The following is a 7,670-nucleotide window of genomic DNA, read 5'->3' as shown; positions in this document are numbered from 1 at the left end:
AAGGAGTTAGAGATTTTGAGGCTTTTGGGAATCTGGAGCTTGAAACAAACCGGATTCAGTTTAGGAATTATGGTGTACGGACCAATGAATCTTGGGGCAAATTTGAGAGAAGGAACCCGGAGTTTGATGTTCCTGGTGGAGAGCCAGACTTCGTCTCCTGGCTGAAGAGAAGGTGGCTTACGCCTGCAACGGTCAGCAAAACTCTTGAATTTGTTGGCTGCTTTCTGGAGGGAATCATGAACGTCAGCCCACATGGAATTGAATGATTCCTGAACAGTAGCCAAAGCTGGAATGTCAGAAGAACAAGTCATAGGAAGAGGGAGTTGAGGATGTCTTCCATAAACAGTGACAAAGGGTGTTTTCTGAGAACTGACGTTGACATGATTATTGTGGGAGAACTCAGCCCATGGTAATAGTGATGCCCAATCATCATGATGGGCTGAGACCAAGGTACTGAGAAAGACCTCCAACTCCTGATTAACTCTCTCAGTCTGGCCATTGGATTGGGGATGATAAGAAGAGGTAAAATCCAAGGTAATGCCGAGGGTTTTGCAAAAGGCTCTCCAAAAACGGGAAGTAAACTACACACCCCTGTCCGAAACAACATGAGAAGGAACACCATGAAGGCAGAAAATCTGAAAAAAAGTGGACAAAAGTGGAAACCAAGGCAGGGGCAGAAGGGAGATCAGGAAGAGGAACAAAATGAGCCATCTTGGAGAACCGATCGATTACTACCCAAATGGCCGTATTATTCTCCGACAGTGGAAGATCAGTGATAAAATCCATGGCGATATGAGACCAGGGCTCCTTAGAAATGGGCAAGGGCATGAGAAAACCAGCAGGGGCTTGAGTGGAAGATTTAGACTGAGCACAGATGTGACAAGCCTTAAGGTAGTCTATAACATCCGAGCGGAGATTAGGCCACCAGTAGTGACGACTGATGAGCAGGAAGGATCGGAGGAACCCAGCATGACCTGATACCTTGGAATCATGTCCCCAACGAAGGATCTTAGCTCTTAGCTCCGTGGGAACAAAGGTCTTGCCAGGAGGAATTTTTGATTCCAGGGTGGTAGAATGGGCAACAATGCATGAGGTATAAATGATCGGCTCAGGATCAGGGTTGGACTCCTTGTCCAAAGTGTCAAATGACCTAGAGAGCGCATCAGCTCGACCGTTGCAGGAACCAGGTTTGTACGTAATCGTGAATTTAAAACAGGAAAAGAAGAGACTCCACCTGGCCTGTCTGGGGTTCAGATGTTTAGCATTCTGTAGGTACTGTAAATTCTTATGATCTGTAAAAATCGTTATGGAGTGAGGGGAACCTTCCAAGAGATGATGCCACTCCTCCAACGCCAATTTAATTGCGAGAAGTTCCCGATCACCAATGGCATAATTTCTCTCTGCCTGAGAATTTTTTTTGGAGAAGAACGCACATGGTTGACGTTTCTTCTCAAAGAACTGAAGAAGCACAGCTCCCACCCCCATTGAAGAAGCGTCTACTTCAATAAAAAATGGGTCCCCAGGTTTTGGTCTCCTCAAGAGAGGTCCAGAGACAAAGGCCTGTGTCAGGTACTCACCAAAGCCGAAGTGCTGAGAGCGGCTTCCCTTGCAGCTGGGTGCACAGTACCCCCGAGGGTGGAACAGTGGGTACAGGGCACAGAGAGGCACGGGTTGCCAGCAGGTGACTGGAATGCAGCAGGTCTACTGAAGGAAGAGATGCCCGTGCAGAAGATCTTGGAACTGGTAGAAGTAAACGCCTGCCAGGGGTTCCAACACCTGGAGTGAAGGCCGAGGGTCAAACACAGGTACAGTCCGTGAGACAGAGGATATTCCGGAGACAGACCGATGGTCAAACACAGGTATCAGTCCGTGAGATAAAGGATATTCCAGAGGCAGGCCGAGGGTCAAGCACAGGTATCAGTCCGTGAGATAAAGGATATTCCAGAGGCAGGCCGTGGGTCAAGCACAGGTATCAGTCCGTGAGCCAGCAAGGCTAAGTGCAGAAGGTCCGTTTAAACTAGCTAGGGGTCAGATCAGGAGAGAATCAGAGTGGTCTTCAAACAAGCCGGGTCACAACAGGAAGTGGTCAACAGGAACAGGAAACAGGAACACAGGTGAGCTGAGGAGACAAACCAGCAAAGACACAGAGCACATTGATGCCTTTTATAGGACTGTCAGGCCAATCAGGTAAGGCCCATAGCCGTGTGCATAGGTTTGCACATGCGTGTACGACATTATATCGTATGACGCATATGCATGCGTCGTTGTGCAGCTCTTCCCCGCAGGCGCACGGGGAAGTGCCGACGTTGAAGTCTGGTGATTCTCTGACAGCCATTTTCATATAGTGAAACGCAGAGACAGCCTCGGGAGGCCAGTCTTTGGCATTCGCACCCTTCTTGGTCAAAGCGATAATAGGCGTGGCAATGGAAGAGTAATTCCTTATGAACTTCCTACAATAATTTGTGAAGCCAAGAAAGCGCTGTGTGGCCTTGAGGCTAGCGGGAAGGGGCCAGTTGGTAATGGCTGAAACCTTTCCGGGATCCATGCGAAGACCCGCACTAGAAACAAAACATCCCAGAAACAGGACCTCAGAACATTCAAAGGAACATTTCTCCATCTTGGCATAGAGATTGTTCTCTCTAAGGCGCTGAAGTACATGGTTTCTGTGAGCAGGCAGATTTTCGGAAAATATGAGAATATCATCCAGATAGATGACAACAAACTGGTACAGTAGATCCCTGAATATTTCATTGACAAAGTTCTGGAACACGGCTGGAGCATTACACAAACCAAAAGGCATAACCAGGTATTCGTAATGCCCGTCCCTAGTGTTAAACTGGGTCTTCCATTTGTCACCTTCCCGTATTCGAATGAGATTGTATGCACCTCTGAGATCCAACTTAGTGAAAATGGAAGCCCCCTTCAACCTGTCGAATAGCTCAGATATTAGAGGTAAGGGGTATCGGTTTTTGATAGTCACTGCGTTTAAACCTCTATAGTCTATGCAGGGTCTGAGGGTACCATCCTTTTTGGCAACGAAAAAGAACCCTGCTCCTGCAGGCGATGAGGATTTCTGGATCAAACCTCTCTCCAGATTCTCGGCGACATACTCAGACATGGCCTGGGTCTCTGGAATGGACAGAGGGTAGGTACGACCCCTGGGCAGGGTTGCTCCAGGGACAAGGTCAATAGCACAGTCAAAAGATCTGTGGGGAGGAAGCCCCTCAGCAGACTTCTTACAGAACACATCCCGGAAATTGCTGTATGCCACGGGAAGATCAGACGATACGGATGTGGTAGCAATGGGAAGTTTCCCCTTGGGGGTCACCTTGAGAAGACAGTATGAGAAACATGAAGGACCCCAAGCCAGGATCTGCCCAGAGACCCAGTCCACATGTGGCGAGTGGAGCTGTAGCCAAGGAAGGCCCAATACAATGGGGGTAGAGGCCTTGGATAGGATGAGGAAGGAGATCCACTCCTGGTGGAGTATCCCTACTGACATCCTAATAGGTAGCGTCTGGAAGCAGTTCTCCAGTCCATAAAATTGCCGGCAGCCCCGGAGTCCAGATATGCTAGGACCGATTGGGGAGAAGTGCCTACATGGAGGAACACCGGAAGAAGAAGACGAGAAGGTGATGTTTCTGGGTCCAATACTCCACCATCCAAATGTATTAGACCCGAGAGTTTCCCGGACGAAGCGAGCAGGAGTCATGAAAATGACCCTTGCCCCCACAATAAAGACACAAGCCCAGAGTTCTGCGTCTAGCACGTTCTTCGGGGGTTAGTCTGGTCTGGCCCAGCTGCATGGGTTCCTCAGCAGACAGAGGATGCTCCACAGGGCGACAGGAAAAAAGTTCAGGCTGACTAGGACCTAGGGGGTGCTGGCATCTTTTTTCTAAGGACCTTTCCTGGAAATGAATGTCAATCTGATTGCATAAGGAAATTACATCGTCCAGACCGGCGGGGATAGCTCTTCCTGTTAATTCATCCTTCACTCGGTCAGAGAGGCCATGTAAAAAGGTTGTGACCAGGGCCTCATTGTTCCAGCTCAATTCAGCTGTGAGGATACGGAACTGAAGTGCATATTGTCCCACTAAACAAGATTCTTGGCAAAGGCGTAAAAGGGCACTAGCCTCAGAAGAAACCCGAGCTGGCTCCTCGAAGATATTATGAAAGAGCTTCAAGAAGTTGGACAGGCTGGAAACTACCGGATCATTTTTATCTCACAGGGGAGCAGCCCAGGCTAAAGCTTCACCGAAGAGGAGGGAAATGATATAGGCTACCTTTGCCCGATCAGAAAGTTTTGAGGCTGGAGCTCAAAATGAATGTTGCATTGGCTGAGGAAGCCCCTGCAGGCCTTGGAGTCCCAGAGAAACAGGACAAAGCTGGCAGTAATAATGAATGCGTGGATGAGACTGGTGCGATAGGTGGAGTTGCTGACTGTACTTGAGGCTGCAGGTTCGGGGTTCCCAAGGAAGCCTGTAGCTGCTCGAATCGGGAAGCCAGATCTTGAAGGAGTAGCATCACCTGAGTCTGATTAGATTTCTGGGTCTCGAGCCTCCAAACTATGCCCTGCAAAGGATCGACTGCAGGAAGCGGCACATCAGCCGGGTCCATGGCTGATCAAAATGTCAGGTCACCTTGAGGCCACGTGACAGATGCACACCGTAGGGATCAGGAGTGCACCGCAAGGTTGTGGACCCTACGGCTGACTGCTGCGGACGGGGGTCAAGGTGATAAGGAAGGCAGGGCCGCCAGAACACCAAGATGGATCCCACCGGGGTTAGAGCGTAAGATTCCCTGGGGCGTGGAGTCTAAGAGCCAGTGAAGACAGACTGGGCTGCAACTGGCTATCGGTCGTGACCCCCAGGGTCCCCCAGCTCACACCCACGGTAGGCAACAGGAGGATAGGGATAGTGAGGGATAAAGCCAAGGTCGGGCCACAAGCAGACAGGAATAGTCAGGGACACGCCAAAAGGTCAGGATCAAAGGCAAACAGGGATAGTCAAGGACACGCCAAAGTCGGTAACGGAACAACAGAAGAGCACACGGCAGGTAACAGGAAGCTACACACACACAAAGGTTGATTAGCAGGGTTGGCCTGCAGTGCACAGGTTAATATAGAGTTCTCTGATAGGAGCTAGGGTGGAGCCATGCAAGAGGATGGATTACAAAAGCAGTCAGGTGAGGGTTGGCTGGTCTCTAGAGAGGAACACATGGAGACAGGTAAGCAGACGAACTCTATTGCATAACCATGACAACCAGGCAGCAAAGAGAGATGTAAGCCGCGACTGTGGTCCGGACAGGGCTAACACAGAACGTTATCACTGCTCACCTCCTTCTATGCGGCCATGCCTGTGTCTCCTCTCCTGGAGATCTGCATAGAGAGCGGGAGTCTTTTCATATTAAAGAGGAACTGCAGTCCGCTCACATAATTTGTAATAAATTTGTAATAAAAACATCTTTGTCATTCTGAATCTTCCCTCCAACCACTTTGCATATTATTTTATATATTCTGTGATTCTGTACTTGCCAAATATGCTGCAGAAATCTCCCTCCACCGAGTCTGTGGGCAGCTGAAGCTGCTGCCTGTTTACTTCCTGGATTTCAACAGACACACAGAGGCACACCTCCAGCTCTGCAGCCCTGCAGCTCTCATTGGCCCTCTTATGACTCATCCCCACTCCCTTCCTGGCAAACTCGGGAGTGAAAGCTGTGCATGATGTCACAAGCCTAGGCTTTTTACCAGACAGGAAACAGGAAGTGGGCTTTATAATGTATTTACTGGCAGAAAAAAAATGTTTTACTATCCAAAGTTAAAACAACATGGGCAGAAGATTTAATAGATGGACAGATGAAAAAAATTACTGAAGTTTCACTTTAACAAACGAGTATTCAACCACTTGTTAATATGATCCAGATTTGCATCTCCACCCGCCCCCTGCCTTGTTGATTGGATGACATTGTTGGCAGAGTAGGAGACCCTGGAGAATCCTGCCTCTGCCCTGCTAAAGGTAGGACTGTACAGGGGAGGCAGAGAGTAAAAGGGGGCATTGTGATTAAAAAGAGAAAGGGGTGGCTTGACTGCAAGGGGCACTTTGATGGGGGGGGGGGTCCATAAAGACAGGGATGAGCGAGTTTGGGGTGGAGGAACTTGACTGGTCTGCACAGAGTCCTAAGCTCAACCTGATAGAACACCTTTGGGATGAATCACAGTCCCAGCATGCCCCGGGACTTGACGTCATAAGGGGCATGGTCACAGTGTGACATCACCCGGTGACCATGCCCCATGCCTATATAAGTTGTTATGCACATCGCGCAAGTCATTACAGCAGGAGAGAGCGTCGTGTCAACATCGGAAGAAGAGAGAAAAGGGAAGAAGGACAGAGAAGACCGGGCCACCGCTAGTAAAGAGCTGAAAGAAGATAGCGGAGGAGCCCGGCAGAAGGACCGGAGAGAGCGGAGAAGAACCGGAGAGCTTGATGGAGTCGGAAGAGACCACCGAATTCGGAAGAAGACCATCGGGGCTGCCTAATAGATTACTTTAAAAACCTGTGTAGTGTGTTTTTTTTATTGACTCTTTTTCCTCAGGTGAATGGTTAGGGGTATGATGTACCCCATACTCATTTAGATCGGGTGGGGGGCCGGAATCTGGGGGCCCCTTTATTAAAGGGGCTCCTGGATTTCGATAAGCCCCCCGCCGCAGACCCCAACAACCAATGGCCAGGGTTGTCGGGAAGAGGCCCTTGTCCTCATCAACATGGGGATAAGGTGCTTTTGGGTGGGGGGGCCGCAGGGCGCCCCCCTTCCCCAAAGCACCCACCCCCCATGTTGAGGGCACGCGGTTTGGTACGGTTCAGGAGGGGTTGCTTGCTCGTCCCCACCCCCTTTCCTGACTGGCCGGGCTACATGCTTGGATAAGGGTCTGGTATGGATTTTGGGGGACCTCCACACTGTTTTTTCGATGTAGGGGGTTCCCCTTAAAATCCATACCAGACCTAAGGGTTTAGTAAGCCAGTCCACCACCTCCTCTGCGTGCTGTGGCTGGGTATTCACTAAACAGAGGAAATGATGCCCTGCCTGAGGACTGACCACCACGTCCACCTTTGTTGCCGGCCCCCTTACAGTGCCAAGGAAATGTCTGCCTCTCTTTGTTGTCCTCCCAGACATTATTGGAAGGGAGGGGGCGGTGCTTATAAGCAAATGTAAAAAAGAAGTTGAAATCTCTACGTGGATGCACTTTAATCAATGTAAAGAGGTGTTTGGTGCACTTTAATTTTAGTACTGACACTAAACAGACACACTCCACGGATACACTATAATATACTGCAATATAATGCGCCAAACTGACAGTGGTGCACAGAACTATATGGCTTTAAACTGGCAGTAACGCACACAAAAGTAAATGCCGTTAAACTGGCAGTAACGCACACAAAAGTAAATGCCGTTAAACTGGCAGTAACGCACACATAACTATATGGCGTTAAACTGGCAGTAACGCACACAGAACTATATGGCGTTAAACTGGCAGTAATGGACACAGAAGTAAATGGTGTTAAACTGGCAGTAACGCACAAAACTATATGGCGCTAAACTGTCAGTAATCCACGCAGAACTATATGGCATTTGTGAGTCATTGCCCGATCTCTGCAGCTGCACATTGGGGCAAT

This window comes from Lithobates pipiens, unplaced genomic scaffold (genome assembly GCF_037356315.1).
Source record: "Lithobates pipiens isolate NorthernLeopardFrog02 unplaced genomic scaffold, aLitPip1_a1.2 Scaffold_22, whole genome shotgun sequence".
In the NCBI taxonomy this organism is placed as follows: Eukaryota; Metazoa; Chordata; class Amphibia; order Anura; family Ranidae; genus Lithobates; species Lithobates pipiens.
The sequence above is the reverse complement of the archived record's forward strand: the minus strand, read 5'-3'. Positions refer to the sequence as shown.